We start from the raw sequence: 20880 nt of genomic DNA, 5'->3' as shown, positions 1-20880 counted from the left end.
GGTGAAGCTCGTTAAATTGTTAGGAAGTTGCCAAGCAACAAGGAAAAGGAAAAACCCTAAATAATAAACCCTGTACAAGTTACCCAAATCCAAATCAACCCCTCTCTTTCTCCCTTCTCTATCCCAGAAAAAAGGAAAAAACAACAACAATGCATGCATATATAAAGGGGTACCCAGTCAACTAAGCATTGTGAGCCCTGCCAGTTTGGTTGTCTGGTGGTGTTCGAAGAGGCAAGGAGGCTCATAAAACCATGTGGGACCTTCCTACTAATTTCACTTAATGAAGCCAAAGGAAGCGGCCCAACTCCTTGCAATAACCAACTAAAGGATGAGAATATATATGTTTACATGTTGTCTGTTATGTGTGTTGTCTGTTAATACATATATGTAGAATATGTATGTTTACATGTTGTCTGTTATGTGTGTTGTCTGTTCCTTTTGTCTTTGACAGACTACCTTTCTTAAGTGTGCAGTTTAAACTGCAAGCTTGCTTCAAAATTTTAAATCTAAGGAAGCCATGCTGGACCTTATCAGTCCTAAAAATACAAAATGAGAATGAAGGGTGCAAATGTTTACCCCACCTCTTGCTTTGCCGCAACTTTTGAGATTGTGAGTCTACAGTCTATGTTGGAATGTGAAGTTAACCTAATGTTTCTGCTGCAAAAGCGTAGTTGAGCACAACTGCTCTCTCAAGCTAAAATGCAGTGTCTGTATTTCATTAAGCACATGCCTATGAAAATAGGTGTTCCTTCTAAGAAAATTGTTAAAAAGGTAGAAGCTTTGATAGACAACAATTGTCCATCTATAGAGTCCAGTCCTGATATCAGTCTCTAAGATCAGCCCGGGTTTCCTGGCTTCTTATTGGAAAATGCCTCCCCCACTTGTTTCAGTCTCTTTCAGGTTCCCCCCCCCTTACTTCCGTGCCGAGTGAATTTACTCCCGAGTAAGCTTCCTTCAAAAAGGGGGGGGGGGCACATTCTTTACTAAAAGTACCCAACATCTCACTTTCCTATGTATCGTTATTAAAAAATCTTAATTAGGCGTACTATTCCTATGCAAGTTCGGAAACATTATTAACTTATGTATCCCTTTAAATCAAATCCAGGACTGGTTTTATTATTTGAGTGGTTATATCAACTGAAATAACCCTATGCTTATAAAATATTCTCTCCCAGATTCTCTTCCTATCTTATCTTAGGAAAACTGTTCTTCCTCTTAGTCTAAGGAAGTAAACTCTCACTCCAACTAGCTTCAAGATGTGCTAAAAGGGTTCTGTATAAAGCTGGGTACTTTTATTTTCCTCTTCCTTAGTACATGATAGGAGCATAGATGTTTCCTTTCCCAGTTGTAAATCTGTACTTAAATGTGTATGTCTCTTTGATAGTACAAATCTTGCTGTGAAATCTTACTGTGAACCCTATATTTTGGAGGGTTGGACTAGATGACCCCAGGGTCTCTTTCAACTCTCCCAATTTGTGGCTGTGTGGAAGGAACATGTGTCTGCAAGCATTTGAGGGTAATTCTTAAATTCTGGTGTGGTGATGGAGTTGAAATTCAACCTAGCTTTGCTCTTTAGTTTTAAAAGGTGAGAGGTGAAGCCGTGATGTTTTGAAGCACAACGGGTAATATCAAACATTTGAGTGATTACAGTGTTTATCATTTGTCTACTATTAAAATATATATATATAAAAATCAGACTTCAAAGTTAATTCAAAGAAGGGCAGAATTTTTTTTTTGTCTGCAAATGGTAAGGTTGAAACGACTGAGAATGTTAAAAAAAAAAAAATCCTATGAATTCTGACTCTGGCCATTTCCCCCCATATATAAGGGCGTGGCAGTGTTCCGCGAATAGCCAGAGGGATATTAGCCCTTTCCTGTACATAAAGGAAGCAGTCTCTTTGCTTGGGCTGAAATTGCTAGCTTTGGTTGGTGAATACTTGAATTGCTGAGTTTCTCTTTTTGTTTTAAAAATCTAACCCTATTTTTAAAATCTACTCCTTACCCTTCCCTTCCCTTATTCAAATTCTAATTTAGCCAAAAGATGCAACATTTTCAATAGTATAAAAGGTTTGCTGAGACATGAACTCTGCACATGCACAGAGGCTAGATCAGCTAAAAAAAAAGGAAAAGAAAAGAGAGAGAGAGAGGAAGGAGAGGGAACTGTGGGGGGGGGGGAGAGAGAGGAGGTTTATGTAAAACTTGGAACCATTGAGAGAAATTACCCTTAATGTGTCCCAAGTTTGAAATCTTAACATGCCAAATTCTTTTCACAGGTAAATATCAAAGCATTCCCCCCTCAATGGGATTTAAATCACAGACTTTGTTTGTGTGCATTTTAGGAACAGCATTTCCTGACAGGCTTCTCACATGAAATAATTTCCCCTTTTAACAGGATATGTGAACCCCGATAACAAAGTGTTTGTCCCTTTTTTCCTCCCACAGCAACTTTCTTTCTGTTCTGTGAAACAAGTCTGAATCCCTGCTATATTGGTGACTTCCATCTCTTTGTGGCTTTGACACTTTTAAAATTACAAATAATCTGTTTTCATTTATTTGATCCGTTTTTCCATGATGTCTATGAAGTTAATCGAAGCACAACCAAACATTGTTTGTGGAATGGTATTTGTTTACCTTTGCCTGAGCATTTCTTATTAATTCTGTCATTTTGGCTAGTTCAAGGTACTTGCACAACTTTAAATTGCCATTCATTTTTTCTTGGTATTAAGTCATTTCCCAGTATTTTGCTATTAACATTCTAGCCGATGTTGTCACATCAAGAAACACTCTTTTATTTTCATTGTTACTTCAGATTTCTTAAAATTGTGTGTCTTAGCATTTATTTATTTTTGGTTCCTCATAGGTCACTGTGTGTGTGTGTGTGTGTGTGTGTGTGTTTTAATTATTATTTTAACCTTGTATTTTTTTTTACAGTTCTCTTTCTCTACATATGAAGTAATTTTTATTTAATAATATGGGAGGGAGAAGAAAAAACCAAAGTGAAGGAAAGCAAACGAACTTAACAGATAATAACAGTAATTATATGGAAATGTGATAATAATATTGAAATGAATAAAATGCTTATTCCGCTAAGATTTTGTTATTTGCAGCTTCCCCAAAACCCTGCCCCTTACAGGATATCACTTTTACAGATGTGCGATGATGAAAAAGCAGCAACAACCCCTCAACTCAGTTCTTCACCAACAGACACCAGTTTTCAAAGTGCCCACAGCTATCTTCTTTCAAAGGATACAGACTGACGGGGAGTGGGGCTGACAAAGGGGGGAGGAGTTGAATTGCAAAGACATTTTTTCACTTTTGAGATACATACGTAAAGGATCACAATTGTCTCAAGATATGCAACTGATATTTAATTAGTTTGTTTTGTATCATGTGTTATTACGTAAGGATGTTGAAATGTGTCTGACAATGTGTTATTTCCACAAAGGAGGGGGGGCTATTTTATTTTTGTGTGTAATTGTTTTTATGTTTAATGTATAATTGTTTTTATGTTTAATGTCTTATTCCTTACACCCCAGTGGAGGATTCTCATACATTTTATGCGTTCTAATAGGCCAGGCTATTGTGTAGTCCAACGTTTAGCCAACCTTCCCTACCCATTTTAAAAAATGTGCTAAAACTCGCTTTACCAAGGAGAAGCTTCTAAGATACATGAAGGTGGATATGCTTTGGTTTAGCAGGAATAATCCCTTATAGAGTTAAATTGACTTATTTGGAACAAGTGCCCTTTTAAGAATGGTTTTCTTTTAAACAGTTTGTTTTGATAAGTTGAGAACCATGGGCATATATAAATTAAAATTGGACCCAGTTTGAATTGGGCAAGTGTATCCAGGCTGCAACTAGCTTTTGGTCCTTTAAGAGCAAGTGGACAACTTTCCATGAGTGCGAGACCAGTGCCTGCAAAAATAAAACCACCATAGAAAGGCCAAGGCGCAGACATATCTCTCATGATATGCCCAAGCCTGTGCCAGCTATGGTGAATGCCAGGCGACATGGTTAAATGAAAGCCCCAAGGGGATTCAACAGGATGTGTTGCTATAGCACTATGCCGGTGTGAGACCACAGAAGAGCTAGCTTGACACCTGAGAAACACACAAAAATGACGAAGGACAAAACACCAACTGCATTTTTCAGTCACTAGTGGACCTTCCTGATAAATGTAAAGCATAGCCACTATTAAGAAAATGTTTCTCCCAAGAGCTAGAATTCCACAAGTAATTTAGTAACAAAATACAACAGGTGTTCTTTTTATGTGATATCCTATATCCAGCTATCTGCACTACTATACTTGCAAATGACCTTAAGAGGCATGGTTTGCAAGTCGCTTTCAGGTTTGCATAAACCCACACATCTGGTACGGTAGATACCAAGTTATTATTTAGCGCATATCTATATAACACGCACGTACATTGTATTGGTCCGTGTTGCTCCCAACCCACCTCCTTTTCCATTAGATCCTACTCCCATTCACAGGGCACCCATACCTTCACCGAGATTTAGGGTGCGGAGAAAAGATTTGCAAGTTCTTACAGAACTTTAATGCAAATCTATCTCCGAATGGGGGACTGTTATGGAAGGGGGGGGCATGTCTTCTTCACTACAATATATTTGCTCAATTTCTCTAGGACTCCATCACCCCTCCCCTGTCCTCCATAATCTCTCAAGTAAGGTGTCAAGACCCTAATCCTGTCAAAATCACTCTGCCAAACCTTTCCTCCGGGCAATCCCAGGTGACAGACTACGCATACATGGACCATTGTCTTCTCAGGATGTGCTTATCTGCGCATATCTCCAGCTCTCTGCATATTCCCCCCTCCCTCCTCCATATGTTAATCCAGTGTAACCCAACCTCTCCTTAATGTATTCATGATGTAATCTGTGTAACCCAACCTTTCCTTAATGTATTCATGATGTAACTGGGATGTATTTTGCACTGTATTCTGGGACATGGAGGGAGTTTCAAAAGTTCATGTCACCCCTTTTTCGCTGTTCAATCTCGTCTTGAACCTGTTGCGCAATTGTCAGAGACTGCCTCCAGGTCCCAGCTCACAGAAGACCAACGCTAGCCAGCAGAACTGTACAAAGTCTTTATTGAAGTTTAGTTCCCATTTTCAAACCCTAGCGTGCGTCTCTACGTCTAGACCCTAGACCAGCGAAGCCTCGTCTGAGTCTCCGCCCCCTGTACACCAGTTTAAGACTCTAGCCTTACTCCACCTTCTACGTTTCTCCTTCCGCCTCTGGGTCCTACTACCCCCCTGGGTGCCTTCCTTCCTGGACGCCTCGGAAGCGGACCCTTCGGACTCCTCCCCCTCTCTTCGGCGGGCTTTGGGACCCGGCTCCCTCTCCGGGCTGCTCATTGCGCCCCCCTCTTGTACATTTGAACTTGGCGCGCGCGCGCTGCCCCTGACCTTCCTTTTGACCGTTTCCTCGCTCTCTGATGCAGGCGTGGCTAACCCTGACTCATGTCCTTCCGCTGACGGAAAGCTGCCTGCTGCCGATGCTTGGGACTCCTCCCCCTTACTGCTCTCCGGTGGGGAAGCTGGTCCCGATTTCCAGCTGCTGCTCTCTGAGTCCCCTCTGGCCCCTCCTTCCTGGGGTGTTCCCTCTGGCAACCCCCTAGCTCTGACCACGGGAGCCCCTTTCTGTGAATCCTCTGATTCGCTGGAGAGACTTAGAGACCTCGGATGGCTATCATCGCTGACCTCTCCCTCGGATTCCTCTCCCTCGGTCTCTAATTCCTCCCTTTCCTGTCCCTCTGCTCCTGAACCCCTGACATCCATCCCCCCCTCGAAGCCCCCCCTTCCCCCCTCTCCTCCTTCCGGTGTGGGTACTGGGTGCTCCGTCGTAGCGGGGGTGCGTGCAGGATACAGTTCGTCCCCCATGTACTCGTCGACGTCGCTCTCCTCTGCTTCCATCTCTCTGTCTCCGTGCTCGAACCCCACGTTTTCCCCCAACACGTCCATGTCCGTCTCGCCCCCCTCCCCCTCTTCGGGTGGTCCCAGCCAAGGACCCCTCAGCCACTTCCTGCGCCACTGCTCCTCTTGTTGATCGTCCCACCAATACGAGTGGTCTGAGGCAGACCCCGGTGGCGAACCCACCTGGGAGCTCGGGACTGGTGCCTGTTCCTCGTCCGAGGCGAACCCCTGGAATGTGCTGGCTGAAAGAGTGGGTGTGAAGAGCCAGTCGTCGAAATACTCTGCTGGCATGGGCCTGTGCAGGAAGAGGGCATGAAACTCCTCTTTGAGCAGAGGCTCCTCCAAGGCATAGTCCGGTACCCAGCTGTTGGCACTGGCCGGGGTACCCTCTCTGGCTAGGAGATATTCTACTCCCTCTTCCCCCCATCTCGAGTCTAAAATCTCCGTGACCTCGTTGATGTGCCCCCTCCTAGGCGACCCCCCTTTTCTGGGCCCTTCTCTGAGCGGGTCTGGTGCTGTGTCTGGCTCCTGAAATCTATGAGGTGCTTTGTAGGGCGTGAGCACCGATCTATGGAACACCGGATGCATTCTGGAACCTTCCGGAAGAGCCAACCGGAAGGCCACTGGATTGACCTGTGCCTGGACTTGGTAAGGTCCTAGCTGCTTATGTCCTAGCTTCTTCTTCGCTAACGATCTGGTCGGCACTGCTTGCGCTGCTAACCAGACCCAGTCTCCCACCTGTATGTCTTCCCCAACTCTTCTGTGTCTGTCGGCCTGCACCTTGTATGCATGCTTTGCTAGTTCTAACTGCCTCCTGAGTTGTTCGTGGACTTCCTGCAACTCCGACGCTAAGGCTTCCGCTGCCTGTGGCTCCCCCTCCCCCACTCTCTCTAAACCCGGGAAGGTTCTGGGATGCCTCCCGTTGTTGGCGAAGAACGGCGTCACCCCCGTCGACACGTGCTTCGTATTGTTGTAAGCGAACTCGGCGAGCGGCAGGTAGTCCACCCATGTCGTGGGCTGCTGATTGGCGTAGCATCTCAGGTACTGCTGCATGATGGCGTTGACCCTCTCCGCTTGCCCGTTGGTCTGTGGGTGTCTCGCCGACGCCAAATTGACTTTGACGTTCAGAATGCCCATCAGCTTCTGCCAGAAGTTCGAGATGAACTGTCGCCCCCGGTCGGAGAGAATAGACCGTGGCAGACCGTGGACTTTGAACACGTGGTCTATGAACAGTTTGGCGGTCTGCTCTGCCGTGGCTACCTTCGCACACGGAATGAAGTGTGCCATTTTAGTAAACATGTCCACCACCACTAGCACTGCTGTCTTTCCCCTCGAGCTGGGCAGATCCGTGACGAAGTCCAGGGCCACCCTCTCCCACGGTTCAGACGGTGTCTGCAGCGGTTCCAGCAGTCCCGCCGGCGGTTTGTGAACTGACTTGGCCCTTTGGCAGGTGTCACATCTCGAGACGTAATCCGCTACTTCCCCCCGCATCTTGGGCCACCAAAAGTCTCTGGCTACTAGTTCGACAGTCTTTTCTTTGCCAAAGTGCCCGGCGGTGGGAGCGTCGTGTAGCTGCTGCAGTACCCTTGCGCGGAGGTCGTCTCCCGGCACGTAGAGTGCTCCCTTGTGGAGGAGCAACCCATCGCGTATCTGGAACTCGTCGGCCCTCGCTGTGCCCCTGTGCACCTCCTCCATCTTGGCCTGTGCGAAGGGGTCTTCCCGCAGCGCGCGACGTACGGCGTCCAGGTCCACGGTTGCCGACGCGCATGCCCACGCTTCCGGTGCGAAAATGTGCTTGGCCGCCGACGGTGCCGCCTCCTCGAGGTATTGCGGCTTTCTGGACAATGCATCCGCCATCACGTTGTTGTCGCCTGGAATGTACTCTATCTTGAAGTCGAAGTCCGCGAAGAACTCTGCCCATCTAATGTGTCTCTGGTTGAGGAACCTAGCCGTGCGCCAGTACTCCAGATTCTTGTGGTCCGTGTGGACCTGCACTGTATGTCTGGCTCCGATGAGGAAGTGCCTCCATGCCTTGAATGCTGCATGTATGGCTAGCAACTCCCTGTCCCAGATAGTGTAATTCTGCTCCGACTTGCTGAGCTTCCTCGAGTAGAAGGCGCACGGCCTCCAGTCCCCCTGCTGGTCTTGTTGCAACAGGACCGCTCCCACGGCTCTGTCTGAGGCATCTGTCTCCACCCTCATGGGTCTGCTGGGATTCACATGCAGCAGCTGCTCTTCGGACGCGAAGAGACGCTTGAGTTTCTGAAAGGACTGCTCCGCTTGCTCCGTCCAGATGAACTTCTTCTTCTTGGAGCTGAGCGTGTCGGTGATGGCCGCTGTCTGCATGGCAAATCCCTTGATGAACTTGCGGTAAAAGTTGGCAAAGCCGACAAACCGCTGGACTTCCTTCCGATTGCGTGGGCTTTTCCAGTCCAAAACTGCGCGAACCTTGGCGCTGTCCATGGCGAGCCCCTTGTCCGACAACTTGTAGCCCAGGAAATCCACCTCCGTCACGTCGAACTGGCACTTCTCCAGCTTGGCGTACAGCCTGTGCTCCTTCAGTCTCTGCAGAACTTCCCTGACATCCCTCTCGTGCGCCTCTCGCGATTCTGAAAAAATCAGGATGTCGTCCAGGAAGCATACGCACTTCTTGTAAAGGAGCCCCGCCAGCACATGATGCATAAAGGCTTGGAAAGTGTGAGAGCCATTTTGTAATTCGAAGGGCATAACTCTGTATTCGTAGGTGCCCAGTGGCGTGAACATGGCCGTCTTCCACTCGTCGCCGTCGCGCATGCGAATCAGGTTGTACGCCCCACGTAGATCCAACTTGTTGAAAACGCGTCCTTTCCGCACCGTCGCGAGCAGGTCGTCTATCTTGGGCATGGGGAAGGCTGAGGGCTTGGTTTTCGAGTTTAAAATTCGAAAGTCCACCACCAGCCTCTTTTGGGGCGTGTCCTGCTTCTTCACAAAGAATACTGGACTGCCTCCCACCGCTTTAGACTCCCGGATGAACCCACGCTTCAAATTGTGATCAATGAACTCCCTGAGTTCCTGCAGTTCATCCTCAGACATGGAGTACAGTTTCCCAGTTGGCAGCGTCGCCCCCGGCAGGAGGTCAATCTTGCAGTCATAGGGTCTGTGAGGAGGTAGCTTGTCCGCCTCCTTCTCGCAGAATACCTCCAAAAACTCCGCATACTTGAGGGGTACTGCTTGCAGCGTGCCCAACTGTAACTGCGGGTCCTCCTCTTCCCCTTCTGGGCTGGGTATAATGCAATGTTCCGCACAGTAGGAGGATCCAAAAGTCAGTTGGCGCTGGTACCAAGCCAATGCTGGGCTGTGCCTGTGCAGCCAACTCATGCCTAATACTACAGGCGTGTCCGACAGTTGGGTGACATTGAAGCTGATGACCTCCCGGTGATTCCCAATTTGCATCACCATCGGCGGCGTCTGCTGCACCACCTGCCCCCCTAGCAGTTCCCTGCCATCCACCGTGACAACCTTCAGGGGCAGCGTGGCTGGCAGTAACGCTACGTTGTGTTGTTGAATGAACTCCAGTCCTATAAAGTCTGCATTACTGCCAGAGTCAATTGTAATAGGCACTTCTAAGGTGAGTCCATTGGGCAGCTGGAGCGATGCGGTGAGCTGCACCACTGGTTTGGGCGGGAGGGGGTCTGTGGGCTGCAAAATCTCTGGGGACTTCCTCACTGACTCGTCTGGCTGGGCCCCAGTGCCTCCTATTCCAGCCAGACTTCGTCGTTTCCCTGCTGTGGTTCTCTCTGCTGAGTTGTTTCCAATACTGTCACTGAAGCTGCAGTGTGCTTGTGGATCCTCTGGGGACACTCTTTCGCCATGTGCTCTCCACTCTCACATATATAGCACTTCCTGTTCCTTCTAGGCAGCTTCGGTTTTACTGCTCCCGGTGTTAAGGCTCTGGTAGCTGAGTGAGCCCTAGCACCGCCAATCTCCATCTGCTCTTCGCCCCCTCCCTGTGGAGGCGTGGACTGCGCACGCGCTGCCTCTCTGGGCAAGAGGGGGGGCACTCTCGCTGGTGTGCGTCCCCAACGCCCTTCTTCTTTGCTCCATGGGCGTTCTTCCTGCCTCACCCCAATCGACAACGCTCTTTCAACCACTTGCTGAGTGGTTGTGGGTCTCTCTCCCCGTGCCATCTCATCCTTGATCTGTGGGCTCAATCCCTCCAAAAAAAGGTCTCTAACTGGCGGAGAATCCTTATCCCAATTCAGCGCGTTGACCAATGCAAAAAACCGGGAATGATACTGCCTTACGCTGGCTTTCCCTTGTCTTAGCCCAAATATGTCTTTCCGGGCAATGTCAATGTCTATGTTAGATAAGAAACAGGCGTCCATTGCCTTAATGAATGCATCTGCGCTTTGGAGCGCTGGATCCTTATCCCTCCACAGATTGCGCAGCCATGCTTTCGCGTCCCCATGCAGATGGGACAAAATAAACCCCACTCTCTCTTGTTCATCTCTAAAGTCTCTATCCAGCAGCTGCAGCGCAAACAGCACGTCTGCTCGGAAATTGGGGTACTGCTGCAAATTCCCATCAAAATGAGATACAATGCTGCCTCCTCTTTTCCCCAACCCAATCCCCTCGGATCTGGGTCCCGGTAGCCCCTGCTTCACAAGCCCTTCCAACCTGGCTTGAAGATCTCTGCAGGCAGCTGCCGCTTCTTCCTCTCTCTTCCTGGATGCGATTATTTCAGCGCTGAGTTGTGTCACCGCTTCTTCCAGGGAAGCTATTTTCTGTTCTGTAGTCATCTCGCCTGACTTTTGTGAGCTCGCAAGGCACCAGTCTTCTGCCCTCCCTGCCTCGCTCCCGCAGCGATGCTTGAGGCGAAGAAAACCGATGAAACTGTGAGACGAGGCTTACTGTCAGAGACTGCCTCCAGGTCCCAGCTCACAGAAGACCAACGCTAGCCAGCAGAACTGTACAAAGTCTTTATTGAAGTTTAGTTCCCATTTTCAAACCCTAGCGTGCGTCTCTACGTCTAGACCCTAGACCAGCGAAGCCTCGTCTGAGTCTCCGCCCCCTGTACACCAGTTTAAGACTCTAGCCTTACTCCACCTTCTACGTTTCTCCTTCCGCCTCTGGGTCCTACTACCCCCCTGGGTGCCTTCCTTCCTGGACGCCTCGGAAGCGGACCCTTCGGACTCCTCCCCCTCTCTTCGGCGGGCTTTGGGACCCGGCTCCCTCTCCGGGCTGCTCATTGCGCCCCCCTCTTGTACATTTGAACTTGGCGCGCGCGCGCCGCCCCTGACCTTCCTTTTGACCGTTTCCTCGCTCTCTGATGCAGGCGTGGCTAACCCTGACTCATGTCCTTCCGCTGACGGAAAGCTGCCTGCTGCCGATGCTTGGGACTCCTCCCCCTTACTGCTCTCCGGTGGGGAAGCTGGTCCCGATTTCCAGCTGCTGCTCTCTGAGTCCCCTCTGGCCCCTCCTTCCTGGGGTGTTCCCTCTGGCAACCCCCTAGCTCTGACCACGGGAGCCCCTTTCTGTGAATCCTCTGATTCGCTGGAGAGACTTAGAGACCTCGGATGGCTATCATCGCTGACCTCTCCCTCGGATTCCTCTCCCTCGGTCTCTAATTCCTCCCTTTCCTGTCCCTCTGCTCCTGAACCCCTGACAGCAATAAACTTGGATCTTCTGCAGTTTGCTCCTGTCCGGCTGAGCTCATTTTCTTCCGCAGGGACCCGCGGACTTACTTAGTCCGACGAGCTGGGTGGCAGGGTAGCCCCGCACCCAGATTTAGCCGTAACAGGGAGGACCGCTCCCCCCTGAAGCCCATTCTCCATCTTGGGCCTGGGGGCGGGCCCCATACTCCACCTCAGCACACAAGGCTCCAAGGAGGCCTCGGAACATTGCTGCTGCCGCTCTGCCCTGAGTTTGTGGGGAGGACCGCTCCCCCCTGAAGCCCATTCTCCATCTTGGGCCTGGGGGTGGGCCCCATACTCCACCTCAGCACATAAGGCTCCAAGGAGGCCTCGGAACATTGCTGCTGCCGCTCTGCTGTGAGTTTGTGGGGAGGACCGCTCCCCCCTGAAGCCCATTCTCCATCTTGGGCCTGGGGGCGGGCCCCATACTCCACCTCAGCACACAAGGCTCCAAGGAGGCCTCGGAACATTGCTGCTGCCGCTCTGCCGGTGAGTTTGTGGGGAGGACCGCTCCCCCCTGCAAGCCCATTCTCCATCTTGGGCCTGGGGGTGGGCCCCATACTCCACCTCAGCACATAAGGCTCCAAGGAGGCCTCGGAACATTGCTGCTGCCGCTCTGCCGTGAGTTTGTGGGGAGGACCGCTCCCCCCTGAAGCCCATTCTCCATCTTGGGCCCGGGGGGCGGGGCCCACACCCACCACCGCCACAACTTTGGGGACACTGGTGCTGCTGCAGCAAATTTTTAAAATGTTTTTATATATTTTAAAGCGTTGTAAAGGTGTTTTTACTTTTTATTCTGTTGTTCCACCATAAACGGTGGTTTTATCCATGTATTTTTATTTTGTTTTGTTTTATTTTGGGTTGGGGTGGGCTGGTTGTTGAGTGGGGTGGGGATTGGTTTTGTTCTGGTGTAATTGTTTCTGTTTGTTTGCTTTTATATTTTGTAAATGGAGGCGAATATGAGGCTTGGGATTCCTACTGTGGAGGGGCGAGGGAGGTATGGCGGTGGGGGCAGATGTCATAGGCGAAGGGGATCGAGATACGGATATGCTCGTACCCCTTCCAATCTGCGCCCCATCCCGAGAGACGAGGGTAGGGTGAGCAAGGATTACTCACCTCCGTCACTGGTGTTGTGCAATGCCAGGTCTATAGGCAACAAAACCGCCACCCTACGAGATTTCTTCATCTCTCAGGGGGTCGACCTGTGTGACGGAGACCTGGGTGCGCGAAGGGGATACTGTTACCTTGCGAGAGATGGCGCCCCCGGGTTTCTCCGTCCTCCACCAGTCGCGGACTGTGGGCCGGGGGGGAGGGGTGGCATTATTAATCCGGGAAGATTGTTCTTTCAGGGCTCTACCATCGCCATCGATCCCCGGCATTGAATGTGTTGGCCTAGTGTGCGGCTCCGAGGTGAGCTTGGCTGTCTGGCTGGTGTACCAGCCACCTAGCGCACCAGCAGCCACCCTGTCAGGCCTGCTGGAGGTGGTGGCTGGCTGGGCCTTGGAGTTCCCTAACCTATTGGTATTGGGGGACTTCAACATCCATGCTGATGCCACTCCCTCCTCACAAGCTCTGGACCTGGTGTCTTCCATGGCGACACTAGGGCTCTCCCAGTTTGTTTCGGGCCCCACACATCAAGCAGGCCACACGCTGGATTTGATCTTTGGCGTCGGTATAGATGTGATCATGTTTCCTTCGATGAAGGTGCCATGGTCTGATCACTACGCTCTGAAAGCCAGGATTGACGTTCCACCCCCACCCTGCTTATGTGGCGAGCTGATTTGGGCTCGCCCGCGGAGGCTGATGGACCCTGATAGATTCTGTCAAGCCTTGCGGGACCTTGCTCCCCCTGGCGACTCATTGACTGAGCTTGTTGAGGGCTGGAATACCCAGCTCCTGGCAGCCATCTATGAGATCGCACCTAAGCGCCCTCTGCGACCCCGCAGAAACCGGGCTCCCTGGTTTACCGAGGAGCTCCGGAAAATGAAGCGGGACCTCAGACGGCTAGAGCGAGTATGGCGGGGTGCCCGTGACGGAGCCTCAAGAACATCTTATAGGGCTTTTATGAAAACCTATGAGATGGCAGTGAAGGCCGCTAAGAAGTCCTACTTCTCGGCCTCCATTGCATCCGCCAGCTCTCGCCCGGCGCAATTATTTAGTATAATTCGGTCTTTAACGTCCCTCGAAGGACAGCCAAATTTAACACACAATTTGACACACAGCTGTGAGGCATTTGCGAGCTTTTTTGTGGAGAAGGTCCTGTTGCTCCGCCATGAGCTCCCCGCCAATTTGGATACAATAAAGGAACTGGAGGCCCCTCGACTGTCCTCGGGTCCAGTATTGGACCACTTTGACCGGATATCCCCAGCCGATGTGGACAGACTCCTCCGAGCTGGAGAGCCCACCACTTGTCCTCTCGACCCGTGCCCGTCCTGGCTGATTAGAGCGTGTCCAGACGAGGTGCGGGCCCCCCTGGGGGATATCATCAATTTGTCCCTTGGCACCGGGACATTCCCAGGGGAACTGAAGGAGGCAGTGGTGCGCCCGCTTTTAAAGAAAACATCATTAGATCCCTTAGATCTATCCAATTACCGCCCGGTTTCGAATCTTCCATTCCTGGGTAAGGTGATTGAGAGAGCGGTTGCGGAACAGCTTGGTAGGTTTCTGGATGAAACATCGGCTCTGGATCCATTCCAGTCCGGCTTCCGCGCTGGTCATGGGACCGAGACGGATCTGGTCGCCTTAACAGATGATTTCCGTAGGCAGCTGGATCGAGGCGGGTCGGGGCTGCTGATTCTTCTAGACCTGTCCTGTCAGCAGCCTTCGACATGGTCGATCACGAACTCCTGGACCACCGCCTTGCCGATGTGGGGATCCAGGGCACAGCCCTTCAATGGCTGCGCTCGTTTCTCTCTGGTCGGGGACAGAGGGTGGTGCTTGGGGGGGAATTGTCATCCCGCCACTCCTTGGTGTGTGGAGTGCCTCAGGGTGCGATTCTCTCCCCGATGCTTTTTAACATCTTTATGCGCCCCCTTGCCCAGAGTTTTGGGCTGGGCTGCCATCAGTATGCTGATGACACCCAACTCTATCTGTTGATGGATGGCCATCCTGACTCGGCCCCAGACACACTGATCAGATGCTTGGAAGCTGTGGCTGGATGGTTACGTGGGAGCCGGTTGAAGTTAAATCCTTCGAAGACAGAGGTCCTCTGGCTGGGACGGGACGATATGAGATTGAGGGGGCAACTCCCTTCTCTTGCGGGGGTGCAATTAATGCCAGCACCGTCCGTTAAGAGTTTGGGTGTAATCTTCGATACCTCCCTCTCCATGGAGGCGCAGATTGCAGCTATAACAAAGGCGGCATTTTTTCATCTCCGCCAGGCTAAGCAGTTGGCTCCTTACCTCTCTCGCCCTGACCTAGCCACTGTGATCCATGCGACGGTCACCTCCAGACTGGATTATTGTAACTCACTCTACGTGGGGCTGCCCTTGAGACTGACCCAGAAACTCCAGCGGGTGCAGAATGCCGCAGCGAGACTCCTTACGGGGTCTTCGCTGCGAGATCACATTCATCCGGTGCTATACCAGCTGCACTGGCTCCCGGTGGAGTACAGGATCAGGTTTAAGGTGCTGGTTTTAACCTTCAAAGCCCTATACGGCCTAGGACCCTCGTACCTACGGGACCGCCTCTCCTGGTATGCCCCACAGAGGAACTTACGGTCTTCAAATAAAAACATCTTGAAGGTCCCAGGCCACAGAGAGGTTAGGCTGGCCTCAACTAGAGCCAGAGCTTTTTCGGCTGCGGCTCCAACCTGGTGGAACGCCCTGTCGCAAGAGACAAGGGCCCTGCAGGACTTGACATCTTTTCGCAGGGCCTGTAAGACAGAGCTGTTCCACCAGGCCTTTGGTCAGGGCGCAGCCTGACTCCCTCCTTTGGCAATCTCTACAAAGCTTTAGTCTATGGTTGCCATCAATTTGTATTTTAATTAATTTTTAGAATGTATTTATAATGTTGTACTGTTTTAGTGTTGTTAGCCGCCCTGAGCCCAGCTTCGGCTGGGGAGGGCGGGATATAAATAAAATTTATTATTATTATTATTATTATTATTATTATTATTATTATTATTATTATTCAGGGCCAGCTGAATATTGCTCATCCATCTATGTTATCACGTCACCTCTAAGAGATTGGAAGAAACCCCTTGGTCTTTCCTAATGAGAGGTGCTAGAAAATCCTACAAGACAAATGCATTGTTCTGTTATAAAACTGATACACAACCAGGAGAGGGAAAATGTTCCATGGGCAAGCATGGATGAGTCTTGCTAGGAATCACAGCCCGGATTCTTTTGAAAATAATTAGAAGGAATGAAATCAGAATGGTGATTGACGAGTGAAACATTTGTAATAGGTATAATTTGGACCCAGGACGTGGGTGGCACTGTGGGGTAACCCACTGAGTCTCTGGGCTTGCCAATCGGAAGGTTGGCGGTTCGAATCCCTGCGACGGGGTGAGCTCCCATTGTTTGGTTCCACCTCCTGCCAACCTAGCAGTTTGAAAGCACATCAAAGGGTAAGTAGATAAATAGGTACCGGCGGGAAGGTAAACGGCGTTTCTGTGTGCTGCTCTGGTTTTGCCAGAAGCGGCTTAGTCATGCTGGCCACATGACCCGGGAAAACTGTCTGCGGACAAAAGTTGGCTCCCTTGGCCAGTAAAACGAGATGAGCGCCACAACCCCAGAGTTGTTCGTGACTGGACCTAACAGTCAGGAGTCCCTTTACCTTTTCAAAAATTTGGACCCAAGGCAATATTCTTCTTCTTCATTGAATTTATATACCGCCCTATACCCGCAGGTCTCAAGGCGGTTTACAGAATAAAATCAAAAAATAAAACCACAAAATCCATAATCAAAATAAAAACAACCAAATAATACCCCCCCAAAAAAAAACATTTTAAAAGGGCATAGGTTGCCAATCAAATCAACGAAAGGCCTGGTTAAAAAGGAACTTTTTTGCCTGGCGCCTAAAGGTGTATAATGAAGGCACCAGGAGACCTTCCCCAGGGAAGGTGCTGGGGAGAAGATTCCACAGACTGGAAGCCACGGCAGAGAAGGCCCCGTTCTGGTGTTGCCAGCCTCTGGATCTCTCAAGGGGAAGGCACATGAAGGAGGGCCTTAGAAGGTCATCTCAGGGTCTGGGTAGGATCAAATGGGGAGAGGCAGTCCTTGAGGTATTACAGTCCTGAGCCATTTATAATAATAATAATAATAATAATAATAATAATAATAATAATATAATAATAATTACTATTTATACCCCGCCCATCTGGCTGGGTTTCCTCAGCCACTCTGGGCGGCTTCCTACAAAACACTAAAATACAAAAATCTATTAAACATTAAAAGCTTCCCTAAACAGGGCTGCTTTATAGGTCAAAACCTGCACTTCGAATTGTGCCTAGAAGCACTGGCGGAGGAGTTTGGGGGGGGGGAGTGCACCACCCCCAGTGGCATGATTCCAGCAGGGTGCCATTGCAGCTGCCCCCCCCCCCCCGCACTGGGTGCTACGCCCCCACAGACGGTGCAGCACGCCCCCAGGATGCACGCACGCCCTGGGACACACACCATGCCTCCAGGACATGCGCCAGCCACGTCCCTGGGACGCGTGCCAGCCACGCCCCCGCCTGCCCTCCACCCTACCCCCCGCCAGAGCTGAAGCTCCGCCACTGCCTGGAAGCTAATTAGTAGCCAGTGCAGTTGGACCAGGATTGGTGTAATATGCTCAGACCATCTTGTCCCAGTGAGCAACCTGGCTGCTGAATTCTGCACTAGCTGAAGTTTCCGAACCGCCTTCAGAGGTGGCCGCACATATAACGCATTGCAGTAATCTAACCTTGAGCTTACCAGAGGATTCTCTGTTAGGATTCTTGCCCCGTGTTGCAGTCATGGGATTGTTTTATCACACGACGGTGTATGTTTTCATTCCACATAGTGGGAAGTGATGGAGACAGGATGTTTATATTACTGTGTTCTGTGTACTGTGTTACTGTAATGTGGGACTATTGCCCTTTGCTCTCTCTCTTTGATGTCTGATGAGAAAGAGGAAGGAGCTGACTGAGAATGCTCCCAGCGTATATATGCAAATAAACGTAGTTTAGCCAAAAAGTTGTGCTACTGAGTCTGCCACACGAACTGCCAACACTCTGTTGATCCTAACGTGTGCTGATGCCTCTTGGCATCAGTCGCTGTGATGTTCAGGCTGGAGAAAGACTTTGAGTCTCCCGACCGACCAGGAGGGAGAGAACATGCCAGCCGGGCATGTGTCTCTGCCAGGTTCCCACCCGTGCATAGGACGTTCCTGACCCACCCCTAGTTCAGAACAGTCGCTCCAAAAGGATACCATGCTCAATGGTACCGAGAGAGGTCGCTGAGAGGCCAAGGAGAATTAACAAGACATGTTTCCCTTCTTTCTCTCTCAACAGAGGTCATCATCTAGGGTGATCAAAGCAGTTTATGTGCCAAAACCAGGCGTAAACCGCTGTCAGAGACTGCCTCCCGGTCTCAGCTCACAGAAGACCAACGCTAGCCATTAGAACTGTACAGAAGTCTTTATTGGCATTTAGTTTCCATTTCCAAACACTAGCGTGCGTCTCTACGTCTAAACCCTAGACCAGCGAAGCCTCGTCTGAGTCTCCGCCCCCTGTACACCAGCTTAAGACTCTAGCCTTACTCCACCTTCTACGTTTCTCCTTCCTCCTCTGGGTCCTACTACCCCCCTGGGTGCCTTCTTTCCGGGATGCCTCGGAAGCGGACCCTTCGGACTCCTCCCCTTCTCTCCGGCGGGCTTTGGGACCCGGCTCTCTCTCCGGACTGCCCATTGCGCCCCCCTCCTGTACATTTGAACTTGGCGCGCGCGCGCTGCCCCTGACCTTCCTTTTGACCGTTACCTCGCTCTCTGATGCAGGCGTGGCTAACCCTGACTCATGTCCTTCCGCTGACGGAAGGCTGCCTGCTGCCGATGTTTGGGACTCCTCCCCCTTACTGCTCTCCGGTGGGAAAGTTGGTCCCGATTTCCAGCTGCTGCTCTCTGAGTCCCCTCTGGCCCCTCCTTCCTGGGGTGTTCCCTCTGGCAACCCCCTGGCTCTGACCACTGGGGCCCCTTTCTGTGAATCCTCTGATTCACTGGAGAGGCTTAGAGACCTCGGATGGCTACCCTCGCTGACTTCTCCCTCAGATTCCTCTCCCTCGGTCTCTACTTCCTCCCTCTCCTGTCCCTCTGCTCCTGAACCCCTGACAACCGCGATTGAAATTGATCCGGAAAATCAGTTTTCCCCAAAAGCGCCTGGATCTGGTTTGCAACCACTCACTCCAGAACCTGGCTCAGGAAAGGGAGATTAGCAACTGGCCAGTACTTAGGTTTTCCAAATCCAGGGGAGCTTTATTAAAGTTTGGTTTTACCATTGCCTCCTTCAAACAGACAGAGACCACCCCCTCTCGTAAAGAGGCACTGATCACCTCCCTGGCCCAGCCAGCTGTTCCCTCCCTGCTAGTTTTTGTCAGCCAAGAAGGGCAAGGGTCTAGAGTGCAACCGGTCTCCCTGACTGATCTGAGCACCTTGTTCACATTCTTGAGCCTTACCAGCTGAAACTCATCCAACACAACAGGACTAGACTGTGCTCTGTGCACCCCATGAGATTCATCTGCTATAACAGCAGAGTCAAGGTCTTGGTGGATGCATGCGATTTTATCCTCAAAATACCTTGCGAACAAGTCACAGCGAGCTACCATTGGTTCTATTACCTCCTTTGAGCTAGCCTGTAAAAGGCCCCATACAACCCGGAAAACTCTGCCAGACGACATGATGAGGATGCAAAGAAGGCAGCAAAGTATGCCTTCTTTGCTGCCTTCACTGTCACTAGGTAGGCTCGGTAATGAGCCCTGACTGGTGTTTGGTTGCATTCAGTCAGATCTTTCCTCCACTTCATTCGTCTCCCAGCTTGTTTTCTTGCCCTAAGCTCTGGAGTATACCAGGGAGCCAAACAGGCTCCACAAAGTGGGAGAGGGCACTCAGGGGTGATCATGTCAATAGCCCAAGCCATTCGTGTTCCAGAGGTTGGCCAGGGCTTAGAGAGGGGCACCAGTCAATCCCCCAGAGCCGTTGGGAATCCCACTGGATCCATCAGCCTCCGAGGGCAGACCTTTCTAATAGATCCCCTGCCTCTGCAGAGGGGAAAAGGTGCTGACAGCCTAAATCTTAACAGGAAGTGATCCAACCATGACAAGGGACTGATGTCAATGTCCCGCACTTTCAAATCATCCTCTTCCTGCCCAGTTGAGAAAACAAGGTCCACTGTGGCCTGCCATGTGCATGGGGCCAGTGACATGTTGGGACAACCCATGGTTGTCATGGCAACCACGAAATCGCCCCAGAGCCAGCTGCCTCGGCGTGGATGTTGAAGTCTCCCAGAACCAGCAGTCTGGGAGACCTAAACACTGTCTCCAAGACCAATTCCGTCAGCTCAGGCAGGGAGACTGCTGGGTAGCAAGGTGGGTGGTAAAACAGCAGAATCCCTAACCTGTCCCGATTGCCCAGCAGCTCCCCCTCCCCGACCCTCGAATCTGGCCTGAGGCAGCACTGAGTACCCAAGTGGGCACAGCTGGGTGAGACCAACTGTCAGGGCCACCCAAGGTCCCAGCTCACAAGAGACCAACGCCCAGTCCAGCTTATATACAAAAGCTTTTATTGAAGAACAACATTGTCAGTTCACAGCCGAGGCGCGTGGCCCCACGTCTGTTAGGCTTAGACCGCTGAAGTCCCCTCTGAATCAGTCCCGCCTCTACACCAGTTTAAGAGGCTTGTGCTGGACCACCTCTTCCTGTCCTTCCTTTTCCGCAGGGTCTTTCTGCCCCCCTGGGTGCCCTCCCTCCGGGATTCCCCAGAAGCTGAATCCGCTGACGCCTGCTCCCCCCTCCTTCGTGCTTTGGGACCAGGCTCCTCCTCCGGGCTCTCCTCACTTCCGCGCGCCTCCACATTTGAACTTGGCGCGCGTACGCTGCTTCTGACCTTCCTCTTGACAGTTACACTGCTCTCGGTACTACTCTCCGCCCCTTCCGGCAGGACGTCTTGCCCAAATCTCCTTCCCCTCTCTGCTTCCTGCTCTGCTCCGTCTGACACACTGGGAACTCCACCCCCTTCACTCCGTTCCGGCGGAGAAGCCGGTCCCGATCTCCAACTCCCACTGGGGGTTCCCCTGCTGCTGCCCTGCTCCTGGCTACCCCCCC

The sequence above is a fragment of the Podarcis muralis genome, chromosome 7 (genome assembly GCF_964188315.1).
Source record: "Podarcis muralis chromosome 7, rPodMur119.hap1.1, whole genome shotgun sequence".
In the NCBI taxonomy this organism is placed as follows: domain Eukaryota; kingdom Metazoa; phylum Chordata; class Lepidosauria; order Squamata; family Lacertidae; genus Podarcis; species Podarcis muralis.
The sequence above is the reverse complement of the archived record's forward strand: the minus strand, read 5'-3'. Positions refer to the sequence as shown.